General features: G+C 44.5%; 1 pseudogene; it reads right to left on the reverse strand.

The window, feature by feature from the left end:
- Nucleotides 1–662: 662 nt before the first annotated feature.
- Nucleotides 663–6,227, reverse strand: LOC130118541 (uncharacterized; annotated as a pseudogene).
- Nucleotides 6,228–6,553: the final 326 nt, after the last annotated feature.

Below are 6,553 nucleotides of genomic sequence, written 5' to 3' on the forward strand. Positions count from 1 at the left end.
GCCTGAACCATATTATGGCTGCATCCCACTCATTCTGGGCTTCAGCCTGCTTCGCACATTCAGCACATTAAAACGTCTGTTTTCATCACCGCAGCCTCGTCTTCAGCATGCAGTGTGACTTCTGCTTAAGAGTTTGGATGGTAAGCTCTCCTTATTATGCCAAGACACACACAAGGTTAGCTGGGGACACAAAGGCAAATAGTTGTGTTAGGGGTAGCCTGATGCTTTGCTACCATGGTTTAGAATTCAGTCCACATGCATTCAGCCTACATCGTGTCCCTTATGTGAGAAAACAGCTAAAGGAATGGTGAACAATACACTTGGATCAACTGTGTATTGGATCTTGTTTGAAACAGACTGCAGTGTGTGACTGCTTACTTTCTATTTATATACTGTCTGAACTTTTCAAAAAAGTGTTAATGTTGGTGTACTGAGAGTGCCGCAGTCATGAAATTCCACGTGGCGCGTCTGTGTATGTTCCAGCACACTTTTATATGAGTCCACATGACGACTGCTGACCTGATGCCATGTGTCAGTGGAAAAAGATAATGATCATCTCAGGACTCAATCGCCTCCAAGAGTTTCCTGCAGCCCAAACAAGTGTCAAAATGGCTCCAGCTAATAAAAATAGGAATGATGAATTCACCCAATCCTTTTAAAATTTACATTTTATTTTCAACTTCCATGGGCAGGGTAGCACAGATTTTTGGTTGTTGCACATAAGCCCTGTCCTCCTGGCCTTTATATTTGGGAATGGGGAATGACATTCTGTCATTGGCTGGCATGGCGGCGCGGTGCCAGGCTGCAGACAGGATGAGGATGAGGCTGTCACTGTAAGCAGTCAAGCGCTTATTCATGAAATGGAATTACTCTCTGACAATGGCTGTGCTTTGCTTCTGAAGCCGCCTGTCTTTCTGAGCTGTAAATCCTTTGGCTAGTGTCTATACTCAGCCTGCCCCTCCCAGTGCCTTGCCCCCACTTTTTGCAGAAGTGTAATTGGAAAGAGCAAGCCTTTCTTACCTTACCTGTACACAAAGAAAAGGATTTTTCATCAGCATTTTTCCTGTTCCAATATAAAACCTCACAGGGGCACAGCAAATGCTGATTTGATGATAGTGCCTATTTTCACTGAATGCCTTTATTGAGACAGCCAGGTGGCTTTAAGTCCTTCCCAAGTCTAATTTCCATTCCAGAAAAAGTGAGGGTGACTTTAGTTATAATACGACTGGAGCACTGGACCCTGTTGTGATTAGCTGTCAGGGCTAGTAACTGTGGACCGGGAGGGATGTGACTTAATGTGTATCAGAGACGAGGTCACAGGAGCGAAGGACTTTGGGAAGCAGCCCGGCATCACGAGATTTCGTGTCATAGTCACGACATTTAATCTATGAAATTGTGCTCGGGGACACGATGCCACGGAAATTTTCTTGTCCGGCACCAGGAAGTTGTATGGGCCAAGTTTTTCTTGCGCGATTCATGTTAATCAAGATGCAGGATGTTGCTGGTCTTGCCACCTGGGAGAATGCCGGTCCCTTACATATATTTGAAAACACAAAAACTATCCTAACACTAACCCTAACCGCCATAGTTTTTGTGTTTTCAAATAAATGTAAGTGACCGACATTCTCCCGGGAGGCCAGGCCAGTCAGAGTCAGTATCTTGATCAAGTGACTCACGCAAGAAAAACTTGCCCATACAACTTCGTGGTGCCAGTCAAGAAAATGTCAGTGGCATCGTGTCCCCCAGCACGATTTCATATATTGAATGTCGTGGCTATGTGGGAAGACTTACCGGTCAATGGGAAGAATTAGTAAAGGGAGCAGCTAGAATTGTGCTTTGTTCTCTGAATTTAATTTGTATTGCGAGGAAATACTTTTCACTGTGATGGTGGCGTTCCATTTCATCATCAGCCAAATTAGACCACTCTAAGCAACCCTGACATGAACTCACTGTCATGCAATTAAAGAAACAGCCAATGTGCCAACCATGTGGAACGCATGAACGTGCTACTGTGAGCGGTAACCACTGTGTGTTGACTCATCTTCTACTCGTGTAAAGCCTTGGAAAAGCTGTGCTTGTATATTGTTCATCTTTATTAGTTGATCATGTATATATTCATGTATATATGCCACAAGGATGTCCTGGGTTCGAACCCCAGGGTAGTTTAACCCTAGGGGTCATCCCAGGTCATCCTCTGTGTGGAGTTTTGCATGTTCTCCCCATATCTGCATAGGCTTACCCCGGGTGCTCCGGTTTCCTCCCACAGTCCAAAGACATATAGGTCAGGTGAATCGGCTGTACTAAATTGTCCCTAGGTGTGAATGTGTGTTTGTGTGTGTGTGTGTGTGTGTGTGTGTGTGTGTGTGTGTGTGTGTGTGTGTGTGTGTGTGTGTGTGGGCCCTGTCATGCCCTGGCGGCCTGTCCAGGGTGTCTCCCCACCTGCTGCCCAATGACTGCTGGGATAGGCTCCAGCATCCCCACGACCCTGAGTAAAGATAAGTGGTTTGGGTAATGGATGGATGGATTGATGAATGCTCGGTATTGTTTATACAGTTTTTAATGTGAGTTTGTCCAGCTTCAAGCTCAATTATATCAGATCCTTCTAGAAAGAGATATGTTCTAGTTTTATTTTTTGTATGTATGTCGGTAAGAGTTCAGAACGAATAAAATGATGTCAGAGTCTTTGTTTTTACCAGACAGCAGCTGTCAATGCTGCAGCATAACACTGCTGGAGGGAACAGGTATCGTAGCTGCCAGGCTCTGCTCTGAAGGCCGTCCCTCACTGAGCCCTAAAGCCAAAGGTTTGAGTCATGTTCTGCTGTACAGTGGTTTTGAAAAGTGATCAAAGTTCTCTGAGCCAGTGAGGGACTTGAAATAGACAATGAGCCAAACATCAATTTGAATCAAATGAATGATAATAAAAAAGTTGTATTTTTTTTCTTTCAAAAAGAGAATTAACAGAAGCCGAAGACTGGATCTGAGGTCAATTATGATGATGTCACGGTCCATGTAAACCAAATTGCAGTTACAGAAAGTTGAGTCAGTTCATCTGGATAAATGTATTAACAGAAACATTTCATCTCTCATCTAAGTGACCTTGTCAGTATAAACTGACAGCAGGTATCCCCACCCTTATAAATGCAACCCGTGGAAATAGGTACCACACAGGACACAATCACTGCTTTTTGGGTTCTTTATTTTTTTGTGTTCTCACTCTAAATGGTTTAGGCAAAAAGATTTCATGGTTTAGGCAGAAAGATTTCAAACAAATACAAAAAAACTCAAAAACAAATCGAAATACAGCAGTGGGCTTATCAATTCCATTTCCCTTCACAGGGACCTCCGAGTTGAGCTTCTGGCTTTGTTCAAAAATCCTCATATCTTGCTAATCACGTGTGGACTTCCTCAAACGGTCTGTACATCCCACGACATTCATCGCGCTATTTGCACCCATGGATTTCATTAGATGGACTCAGAATGCATTTAGCCTGCATCTCTCAGCTTACTCAACCGGAAAAAGGACCAGAATCTCCTGAGCACAAGAAGAAATTCGCCAATCTCGCCCTCTAGTGGCACCAGATTGTAACAGCTAAGAGTTAACCCTTTCCATGGTCTTTGTTGTTCCCTTAGGTGCAAGCTTACTTTTTAAAATGGTTTGTACATATGACTTATATTTTAACATAACAATAACTGTAAATAACTCTTCCCTTGTACACAGTTAAACCAAAATAAAACCTACTCTCTTTTTATACTGAGCATATTTACACAGGGTACATGGAATTTACCACCTGGCTACATAAACAATACAGTTGCATCACGACCAAAACCAATGATCAGATTCATATGCAAACTGCCATGACCATTAACTAGAGTTACAATGGCCATGTGTACTGTTCTCAGAGGATTGGGGAATGTTTGTGATCACAGCATTGTAAGATGGTGACAGATGTACTATTACCCCCACCCCACCCCACCCCCTGGTTCAGGGATGGTCATTCCCTCTTCATATAGATGGCTTCTTTGACTCCCCGTTCAAACCAGCATTCCTCCCTATCAAGGATGTGCACATCCTCATCTTTGAAAGAGTGGACACTGGCCTGTAGATGGGTGTAGACTGTGGAGTCCTGGCCTGATGTGTTAACTCTTCTGTGTTGTGCCATCCTCTTGGCCAGCATCTGTTTGGTTTCCACAATGTACAAGTGACAGCAATCCTCCTGGCTCTTAACAGCGTGCACTATAGTGTTGCTCTGTTTGTGCCAGGGGACCCAATCCTTGAGGTGCACCAAATTCTGGCACAGCGTGTTTTGGGGTTTGAAATCAACTGAGATGTGGTGTTTGGAAAATACACATCTCAGCTTTTCTAAAACTCCCGCCACTTACGGACTCACCACTGGTGTACGTTTCGGGAGCTGTTGTCCTTCTCCTCTCTTCAATCGGCTGGTGCACTGTTTTGGCATCTTCCTGGCTTTGACAAACACCCAGTTAGGATAACCACACTTAACCAGGGCCTGTTTAATGTGGGATTTCTCCCTTTCCCCAGCTGCTGTGTCGGTGGGAACATTGTCAACTCGGTGGTCATGTCCTGATGATCCTTAGTTTGTGCCCCTCTGGATGATGAGAATCAAACCTTAAGTACTGATCAGTATGTATTGGTTTATGGTAAACATCAACAATCAAATGTTCCCCATCACCAATTGCAATTTCACAGTGTAAGAAGGCTAACCTGTCATTTTTTCACATCCTCCCTGGTGAACTTGATGTGGTTGTCCACAGAGGTAACATGGTCGGTGAAATGTGGTTATCCTGAGATTTAATTTTAACCCAGGTGTCATCCACAAATCTGAACCAATGGCTAGGTGGTGTCCCTGCAAGACATCAGAGTCCTATTTTCCACTTCCTCCATATACAAGTTGGCCACTACAGGTGAGACTGGGGAAACCATAGCACACCCACACTTCTGCCTATAGTACTGCCCCCTGTATGTGAGGTATGTGGACTGAAGACACAGCATCTGCCTACCTCCTAGAGAGGTAGGCAGAAAGAGGTACATTGCTCAGTTTCTTTCTGAGCTGAGCAAAAGAGTGACAAAAGAGAATCACTCATCATCAAGGCATGAGAAACAAGTAAATCTCAAGAAATAATTGGTACTTCTGTGGTTTACTCATTTATACATGTTACACTTCATGTGATGGCGGCACAGTGACACAGTGGTTAGTGCGGTCGCCTCACAGCAAGAAGGTCTTGGGTTCAAGCCCTGTGGTAGTCCAACCTTGGGAGTCATTCTGGGTCATCCTCTGTGCGGAGTTTGCATGTTCTCCGCATGTCTGCGTGGGTTTCCTCCAGGTGCACTGGTTTCCTCCCACAGTCCAAAGACATGTAGGTCAGGTGATTTGGCTTTACTGAATTGTCCCTAGGTGTGTGTGTGTGTGTGTGTGTGTGTGTGTGTGTGTGTGTGTGTGTGGGCCCTGTTATGGACTGCCAATCTGTCCAGGATGTCTCCCTGCCTGCCGCCCAATGACTGCTGGGATAGGCTCCAGCATTCCCTCGACCCTGGGCAGGATAAGTGATTTGAATAATGGATGGACGGGCAACACTTCATGTGACTCTATAGTCTCCACGTAAGATGTGTACTTCTCTATTTTTGTGGATGATTAGTGTCAAACCTTAAGTCCTGATCAGTATGGGTAAACAACAACAGCTAAATGTCCTCCATCACCAATTGCAATTTCACAGTCTAAGAAGACTAACCTGTCATTTTTCACATCCTCCTTGGTGAACTTGATGTGGTTCTCAAAAAGTGAGCCCCTTAGCAACGATGTCTTTCTCTACCTGGGTCAGTTTTCTGTCAGACAGATTCTTCACCCACTTGTCCACATCGCCGACATGTGTCTGGCATCCGTCTCTCTTTCTGCCATTCTGCTGTCCGTTGTCTGCTGATGTCTCTGGCATGCAGCAAGGAGCTCGGACTTCTTTTGCTGTTTGGTTTTCGACTTTTCGTGTTGAGCTAGACGAGCCTTATCCATGAACTCAATCACACATTGGAAAGTGGTCTCACCTAGACGCAACGTGAGTATCTGTTGGATCTGGTCCTTTTTGGCTTTCAAAGGATCGATAGTAAAATTGGTTTGTCTCACCCGTTCATTCAACAGCTGGCTCTGTGCCTTCTGGTGGATCTGGTTAGTTCGGTGGCCCTTGACCGAAGACTTCATTTGCAGGTTCTTAGGCATAATCCCGCTTGGTCTGCATCGGAGGCTGAATCTCGGGTGGTTCCTGTAGTCTGCTATCTTACATACCATTTGCTCATACTCACGTACAAGTTTAACGCAATCCTCACCGAAACGAGTCCAAATGTGTTTATGCATGCTCAATAATCCATCCATCCATACATCCATTATTCAAACCGCTTATCCAAAATCAAATCAAATCAAATCCATTTTATTTGTATAGCCCAATATCACAAATGACAAATTTGCCTCAGTGGGCTTAAACAGCAACACAACATCCTTTCCTTAGACCCTCTCATCGGATAAGGAACAACTCCCTAAAAAAACCT

Source organism: Lampris incognitus, chromosome 9 (genome assembly GCF_029633865.1).
Source record: "Lampris incognitus isolate fLamInc1 chromosome 9, fLamInc1.hap2, whole genome shotgun sequence".
Taxonomy (NCBI): Eukaryota; Metazoa; Chordata; class Actinopteri; order Lampriformes; family Lampridae; genus Lampris; species Lampris incognitus.